This window comes from Orycteropus afer, unplaced genomic scaffold (assembly GCF_000298275.1).
Source record: "Orycteropus afer afer isolate SDZICR_OR568_19922 unplaced genomic scaffold, OryAfe1.0 scaffold00020, whole genome shotgun sequence".
Lineage (NCBI taxonomy): Eukaryota > Metazoa > Chordata > Mammalia > Tubulidentata > Orycteropodidae > Orycteropus > Orycteropus afer.
In genome coordinates this window covers 19,578,399-19,587,334 of record NW_006921607.1, presented here as the reverse complement: position 1 = coordinate 19,587,334, position 8,936 = coordinate 19,578,399, and positions in this window count along the sequence as shown.

Genomic DNA, 8,936 nt, shown 5'->3' with positions numbered 1-8,936 from the left:
CTCATAGCGACCCCTCCTTGGGTTTCCGAGGCAGTATCACTACGGAAGTTAGTGATTGGTTTTTCCATATCCCTAAAGAATGTTGATGGAATCCGGATTGGGATTGCATTGAATGTATAGATTGCTTTGGGTAGAAATGACATTTTCATAATGTTCAATCTTCCTATCCACGAGCATGGGATGTTCTTCCATTTATGTGGGGTCTGCTAATTTAAAGTTGAGAGAGAAAAGGAGATAAACTTGTCCTGGTAGAATTTACCTAGAATTGGCTCCACTGTAGTGAAACTCAGAGGGTAAAAGTCTTTGAGGTTTTTTTAGCTGCCCTGATTCAGAGTATTTTCCTGGAATTTGGGATTTTCTTCAGGTGAACAATAGTTTCATCAAATGCAAATCCTTACGGTGATTCTTGGAAGGATCATTTGCTAATTTAACTTTCCATTTCTTCAGTTTGGCAGTTCTTCTCTATTTTCCTCCTCCACTCCTCACTCTAGTCCCTGACCAAGCCTCCTTTCTAGCTTGCCCTTTCCTTAGGCCAATGTGCTGTTGGGGAGTAGCAATATCCTGGGAAGAATCAGTAGCATTTTATGGTCCTTTATATAGAAAAGGAGCTCTGGTGACATAGTGCCTAAGGCATTTGACTGCTAACCAGAAGGCTGGCATTTCAAAGCCACCAGCTGCTCCATATAAGGAAGATGGGGCAGCCTGCTTCCCTAAAGATTTACTGCCTTGGAAGCCCAGTGGGGTCACTGTGAGTGGGACTCGGCTCCATGCCAGTGAGTTTGAGTTTAGTATATAGAAAAGGAGCCCTGGTGACACAGTGGTTATGTGCACAGCTGCTAACTAAAAGGTCAGCAATTCAAACCCACCAGCTGCTCCTTGGGAGAAAGGTGTGGCAATCTGGTTCCTTAAAGATTTACAGCTTTGGAAATACTGTGATGCAGTTCTACTCTTTCCTATAGGGTTGCTATGAGTCAACATTGACTTGATGGCAGTGGGTTTTTTTTGGGGGGGCGGTGTTTGTGTATGCACACACACACACACACACAGATATATATTGCTTCTAATTCTTGGTGAAAAAGCTAAATTGGCAGACATTAAACTGTTAAAGTGTAATTGTAGACTCAAGGATGATTGGAAATACAAATTCTTGATTTTTCTCAGTTTGCATCAACCTTGCCATGAACTCACTTAGAAAAATGGGACCTTCTCACTTTACTTTTAAAGCTCTACTTAATGCCTCAACATCATATTCGTTCAGATATGAGAAACAGTTACGAAACTTAAAGACAGTTGTGTGCTTCCTTAGTGAGGGACTTCTGTAGCTCTGTGGAATGTCCCGGAAACTAAAGTAAACAGTAAAGATGAAGCAGTATCTCTCCGTGGCCCGCACCCGGAATGGACCTTTGGGATCCTACCATCCCTCCATCATTTTACATGTGAGGAAGGGGAGAGCTTCAGAGTTGGAGGATTTGAGCCAAAGCCATAGCTCTAGCTAGTGATGCAGGCAGCCCCAGGGCCTAGTTTGCCCAGGCTGGGTTCTTTCTATTCCTTGGGGTGCCCCGGTGTATTTCTAGGTCTCTAAAGCTGGTTGCTAGGCTCTCATCATTATGGTGTTCAAATGGCATTTAAGAGAAAAAGTGTCTTCAAGGACATTGTGGTTGGGCTTGGGTGGGAGATTAGGTCTTAGGTAGATTATAATTGGTCATTTGAAAAAATAAATGTAATACTTGAATTTAATTGTTTTGCCAAGTAATACACGCTCATGGGTTTAAACATCAACAAAGGTAAGTAGCACTTACAATGAAATGTGAGAATAACCTGCCCCATTTCACACTAACTCCTGTCTCACTCCTTAGAAGTACTTTAGCTCTTTTTTAAAGTCTATCTTATTTCTTGATTTATCAGTTATAGACATTATTTATTGATTTTCTTCCAAGGGATGAAGACTGAGGTTATTTCTATCTTCTCTGCTCCATTTCTGTTAATATAGTTGTATCATAACTTTTGGTTCCTCTTTTCCTTACCTTTGTGACTTTAATGTGCCAGTATCTTTTATAACTTGTTTTATCTACAAAGACAATATCTTTTGATTCCATCCAGTCTGGAGCAATAAATTGGGTTTGGTATAGGGTTAGGACTAGAACTATACTTAGGGGTCTTGGGGTTGATGGATTTAGAAGACCACCAATTATAAATGTTCTCTGGAAATAATACTCTGCTTATTTTTCCCTAGTGTGTCACAGCCAATCCTAACATACTCTAAAATGTTTTATTTTGGATTTTATCATAATCTTTGCCTTTTTTTGTTTTACAGAAGTAAATTTCTCCCTTCAATAGATGATAATGAAAATACAGAAGAAAGAGAAGCAGGTAGGTGACACGTTTCTTTGAAGTAAATGCATCCATAGGTGCTTTCGTAACAAGAGGAGACTCTGGCAGTGTTGCTTCATCTCATAGCCTCTGTTTTACCTTCTCCACATGGTAATTGAGAAGTTTTTTCTGAGTGACTTCATGTATGGATTTTTCCTTTTATTAAGGTCAGTTCCAGTGCAGGAATAAATGTTATGAAAACTGTGTATCAGATTATGACTCAAAATTAGCTACGAGTGAGAGAGATTTTCCTCCCTTGGAACAGCTGTCCAAATTTTTATAAAAGAAATGAGCAATTCTTCATAGTTTATATGTTTATCATTTTAGAGTTTTGGTAGACTAAAAGCATTCTTTTGAATAAGGATCGTTACCATAATGGGGAGGAGGCCTCTTCTGGAAGGGCGCTGAACTAGTTGGAAAGGTGTAACATCAGCTGTTGGTGTTTTGTTTCTCTTGTGACTGAGGAGATTGGTGAAGACACGTGGCCTTTGTGACTCCTCATGCCAGGATATCTCCTTAGGTGGTACTTCCCTGTTCCAGGTGGTTATATACTCAAAGGAACCAGAGAGCCCAGCCAGTGCGGCTCAGGGAAGTGAAATGGGAGGTCCTGCTTCTGTCTCTCGGAAACAGGCTATCTGATGGTGTGCTTTCCTTTTATAGAATTGAGTGGTAACCTGGTAACCAGGCAGGGATCTCAATCCCTGTCCGTCACTGGAGCCCAGGGGTTTGTGATTGAGCCAAGGACACATTCGTGCAAAGATTGGGTGAGGCCGGCCTCTTTCCTCCTCATGCCTCTCCTAGGAAGCACTAGTCAGATATAGGGTAACTTGGGGGACGTGAGATACAAGCACTAACGTCTGGTCATTGGAGTAACCCAATGAATAGTTCCTTATGAAACCAGAACAAAAAAGCTGTTTTGAGAAATAAGTGACTCATCTGCTGCCAGTTCTTAACAGGAAGAGCAGTGAGTAAATATTGTCTACTCTATGGATTTTTTTGCCCTGCATCTGTAATGTGTTGTCAGTTGAGTTGTAAAATACTACAGAGATGCAGTTCCATCTGCCAGGAAGTTATCATATGGATATACTCCGGTGTGCAAAGCTGTGTGCAGGGAATTTTGCTGATACTTTGTTTATAATAGCAAAAATGGAGAAGAACCTATATGTCCCACAAAAAAGGGAACTGCTTAAATCATAGCATATCTATCTACTAAAATATTATTCAGGTGTTAAAAAGAAGAGAACACCAACCCTCAAAACTATCGTTACCTATGATGTCAGGGCAGGTTTATGTTTCTTAAAGTAATCTGCATATCTAATTGCTTTTTAAATAGTCTTTTATGTTAACCTTTGATTTAAATAAAAACATACAATACTAATTACTCTAAAATGAGTCTGGTTAATAGTAAGATCTTTACCACCATTTGTCTGTTAGTTTGTCCTACCATACTGTGGTGGCTTGTGTGTTACAAGTCTTTTTGAATATTAAGGTGCACCTAACCCATCCATGGTATTTTTAATCACCTCATATGCATGTGAAAGCTGGACAATAAATAAGGAAGACTGAAGAAGAATTGATGATTTTGAATTGTGGTATTGGTGAAGAATGCTGAAAATACCACGGACTGCCAAAAGAATGAACAAATCTGTCTTGGATGAAGTGCAGCCAGAATGCTCATTAGAAGTGAGAATGGCCAGAATTTGTCTCACCTACTTTGGTCATATTATGAGAAGTGACCAGTCCCTAGAGAAAGACATCATGCTTGGTAAAGTAACAAAACCAAAACAACCAAACTCACTGCTGTCGAGTTGGATCTGATTCATAGAAACCCCTCTGTGGGTTTCCGAGGCAGTATCACTATGGAAGTAGATTGCCCAACCTTCCTTCCGAGGAGTGGCTGGTGGATTTGAACCACCAGCCTTCTGGTTAGCAGTCCAATGCCTTAGGCACTACACCACCAGATCTCCTTGATAATGTAAAGAGTCAGTGAAAAAGGTGAATTGATATGGTGGCTGCAACGATGGCCTCAAGCATAGCAAGGATTGTGAGGCTGGCCCAGGACCGGGGAGTGTTTCGTTCTGCTGTACACAGGGCCGCTGTGAGTCAGAGCCGACCGATACACCTAACAACAGCGACGTGAAGATCTTTGGTGTGTTAGCCAGATGTCATTAGGCTCGGTTTCATGGGTTTTCATTCATAATAACTTTGCCCCAAGGTATTTTAGACCTCACAGTAATATTTATGCACCGAGTGTGATTTTTATTTCAAAGTTAATGTCAGATGTAGTAGAGGAGCCAGTTGAAGTAAAGGAAGCCACTTTCAGATGAGTTTACCTGCTTCCCTTCTGAGGATGATGTTAGGCCGTGTTGGTAACTGAACTGTAAGAAGTTGCAGAAAATGAAAATAGAAAATGATGTTAGAGCTAAAGCATTTACAGACTCCAGGCTTAAGCATTGTGTAGAGAGTGGTGCCTGACAGAAGGGAGACTCATGTTCTGTATTGAACTTGGACTTTGATTTCAGCTGGCCAACATTGAAATTCTAACTCTTAGCTGTGTGATTTTAGCTGTGTGTGACTCTAGTCTTGCTTTCTCATCACTTGAATGGGAGCAGGCAGACCTGCCTCACAAGGTTTAAATGAGATACACTGGCAAATGCTTGGCTTTCACTGTATTTTTGTTACGTGGTCAGATGCTGTGGAGTTGGTTCTGCCTCACAGCAGCCCCCCTGTACAACAGTGTGAAACACGGCTCGCTCCTGTGCCGTCCTCACAGCCTTTGCTGTGTTTGAGCTCATTGTCGCAGCCGCGGTGTCACCCCATCCTATTAAGAGTCTTCCTCTTTTTCACTGACCCTCTACTTTACCAAGCATGATGTCCTTCTTCAGGGACTGGGCCCTCCTGATAACATGTCCAAAGTACATGAAATGAAGTCTTACCATTCTCTCTTCTAAATTTACTTTATTAGTGGCAAGGAAACCCTTTATTGTAATGATTACATTGATTATCAGACATTTTTCTTCTTCTTACCGTGATTCTGAGGTGTAAAATGTAGTGGCAAATAAATTGTGTACACTTAAAAAACTATCTTTCCCTTTTATTTTCCTCTTCTCTGAAGATAAATGACATGGAAATCACATTTTGATCTTAAATTTCCCATTTCCTTGTGAAAAATCTTATCAAGGTAAATGATACTGAGATGACAAATTGTACAGGTTAATCAAAACTCAGTAATAAGTAATCATGCTTTGTCATTAACCAAAAGGGCATTACAGGAGTAGTGTGCTGATAACAAAGGTTTAGGGAGAGATCGACTTTGTGTTGCCTAAGGAAGCTTTCTAAGAAAAATAGACTCCAGTTAAAACATTTAAAAATGAATCATTCCTTTAAATTCCTGTTTTAAAAATAATGAAACGTCTGCTTCTAAGAAATAGATATTTTAATTGCTAACATAACCAAAAGTATTAGAAAAAATTAGCTAGAGAAATAAAATGTGGAAAGACCGTGAGCACAACTGTTGCATATACAGTGGAAAAGGCTTTTTTTAAAGGAACACATCCTAGGATCAGGATGACAAACCTATAATAAGGGAACAACCGGTTTTTATTCATTCTCTTTCTTAAGAAACAATAGTCTGATTACAAGTAGGCAGTGATAAGAGTGAATGGCATGTATCTCAAAGGCACCAGGTTTGTACATTGTGGGTGGAGGAGTAATTTGGCATTGAAAAGTCTGGGGAATGCTAGCCCCATCAAAGAGTGTGAGAGTGTTTGGAAAGAGGTAGCATCTTCTGGAGAGAACCAGGTTTCAGTTAAAGAAAAGAAGAAAGTAAGTGTTCAAGTTGCTTCAGAGGACCCAGGAAGAAAGCTTGAAGGGAAGAGAATAGTACATAGATGTTTTGGGAAGGAGTAGTTAGTAAATTGCCCAGTAGAACCAAGATACAACAGTCTTACCCTGGAATCATATTTTAGAAGGATTTAGAGTTACTGTAGACCTTTTCTAGCCCCTCTCTTCCAAAAAGAAGAAAAAAGAAATTTGAGCATTAAATACTTTCCCTGTGTTGTTGTTATGTGCTGTCGAGTCGGCCCCGACTCATAGCGACCCCTCCTTGGGTTTCCGAGGCAGTATCACTACGGAAGTAGATTGCCCCATCTTCCTTTTGAGGAGTGGCTGCTGGGTTTGAACCGCCAGCCTTCTGGTTAGCAGTCAAGTGCCTTAGGCACTATGCTACTGGAGCTCCCATGCTTTCCCTAGTCTTTAGTATACTTAACAGATGTTTTTTTTCGTTGTTCTAATTCATTTTGTGTTCTGAAACATATACTCAAGTGGCCAGAGCAAAGTGACCAGGATGGTAGAAGAATGTTGACTCATTTCATATGTGGTATAGTGGATGAAACTAGAATTATGTAACTTAAAGAAGTGAAGACTTAAGGACATTCTGTAGAAGAATTAAATGTATCTTTTGCTGATCCTGTGGATGAGAGTGAAGTACCTGAGGAGAGATACAGGGAGACAGGCTCTAGCTCAATATACATAGGAAAATCTTGAGAAGTTGAGCTGCTCAGCTGTGGCATGTGCGTAGTAAGCAGTAACTCTCTGGGAGAGACTGGAGAACTATTTACTTATATGTTGAGAAGCATGAGATGGGAAGTTTGGGCTAGATGACCTCAGATGTCCATCCTGCCTAGAATCTTAGGGTTTCCCAGTGTATTTATTTATGGTATTTACAAATAAACCATAAATAAATGGTGTATAAGCAGACACAGCTCTGGTAGCACAGTGCCTAAGGCTTCTGTCTGATTGCTAACCAGAAGTTTGGTGATTCATTCCCACCAGCCACTCTGGAAGCAAGACTGGGTAATCTACTTCTGTAAAGATTTACTGACTCAGAAACCCATTGGGGGTCACTCCGTGGCAGTGGGTTTGGTGTTTTGGTTTTAAGCAGACACAATTTTAACATGTCACGTTACAATTTAAAATATTACATTACAGCTACTTGTTACATAGTGGCTCTTCCAAGTCATGCTACTAATGTCATCTAATATATCACCAACATTTATGAGGCAGACGAAAAGCTGTGTTAATGGAAGTAAGCTACTGATTTTTAAATTCTACAAATAAGGAGACATTAAATCTGATTACATGTGGGAAACTGTGGAATAGGGAGAGTATTTGAAAATAATAATAGAATTGCCTATCCTTGAGCAGAGGAGGAGTTTTGGTGAAGAGACCTTTGGAGCAACTTCAAAGTAGATTGAAAGGTCTAGGATCTGTGGCAGTTTAGCTCATGCACAAATGTTGATTTGACTGCAGAATTTCTCTAGTTGATTTTGATTCTCCTTGGGAAAACTAGCCCAGAGCATTAAAGTAGTATGAGAAAGCAGAAGTGCACTGGGGAACTTTTAATGTGGTTTATTATTGTCTTCTTGACGCCTGCCAGCAGCAAATGTGATAGCCATTTCTGTATGCCCTTGTATCAGATTTTTTAAAAAATTGAAGTATAATTCACATGCCCTAAAATTCACCCTTCTGGAATGTACAGTTCAGTAGTTTTTAGCATATTCACAAGGTTTTGTAACCATCACCACTGTCTAATTCCATATTTCTTAGTCCCCTAATAAGAAACCTTATACTCATTAGCAGTCATTCTCTTTTCCTCTCATTTTCTCCCTCTCCAGCCCCTGGCAGCCCACTAATGTACTTTGTCTCTAGGGATTTGCCTATTCTGGACATTTTTTAAACTGGAATTACACAGTATGCTCTTTGGTGTCTGGCTTCTTTCACTTAGCATACTGTTTTCAAGGGCCGTCCATGCTTTAGCATGTGCCAGTACTTCATTTCTTTTTATGGCTGAGTAATACTCCGTTGTATTACTTATTTTTTACATTATTTTACATTATTTTTAAAACAGCTGCAGGGATCCAGGTGAGGAGAGGAATTCAGGTACACCCAAAGCAGCAGGGCGGGAGAGTGGGAGAAAGAGGATTAAAAGCCAGGAACCAGGACAGAGGAGCAGTCAGCCTCAGGGATCCAGGTGAGGAGAGGGAACTCAGGCACGCCCAAAGCAGCAGGGCAGGAGAGGGGGACAAAGGGGATTAAAAGGCCTAGGAATCTGGACAGAGGAGGAGTCAGCCGCAGGGACCCAGGTAAGGGTGGTAGGAGAGGTTTCCAACAGGGAGATAAACTTGTCTGTCAGTTTGTCCTACCGTGGTGACTGGTGACATGGTGACGTGTTGATGTGAGTTTTGAGGCTGAGCCACTGGTGTTTCAAACCCAGCGGGATGCACATGGTGCACAGGTATCAGCCCAGCTTACAAATTGAGACAGACTAGGAAGAAAGAGGAGGCCGTCCACTTCTCAAAGAATTGGCCAGGGAAAACCTTCTGAATAGCAAAGAAACACTGTTTGATACATTACCGTGCAACTTTATGAATAGTCCGGTTAGGTTAGAAGGCTCTCAAAATAGGACTGGGAAAGAGCTGCATCATTTGAGTAAACCCAGCCTTACTCCTGTGGATAAGGTAAAGCTTTCAAGACCTCCATTTGCTGATGTGGCACCACTCAAATTG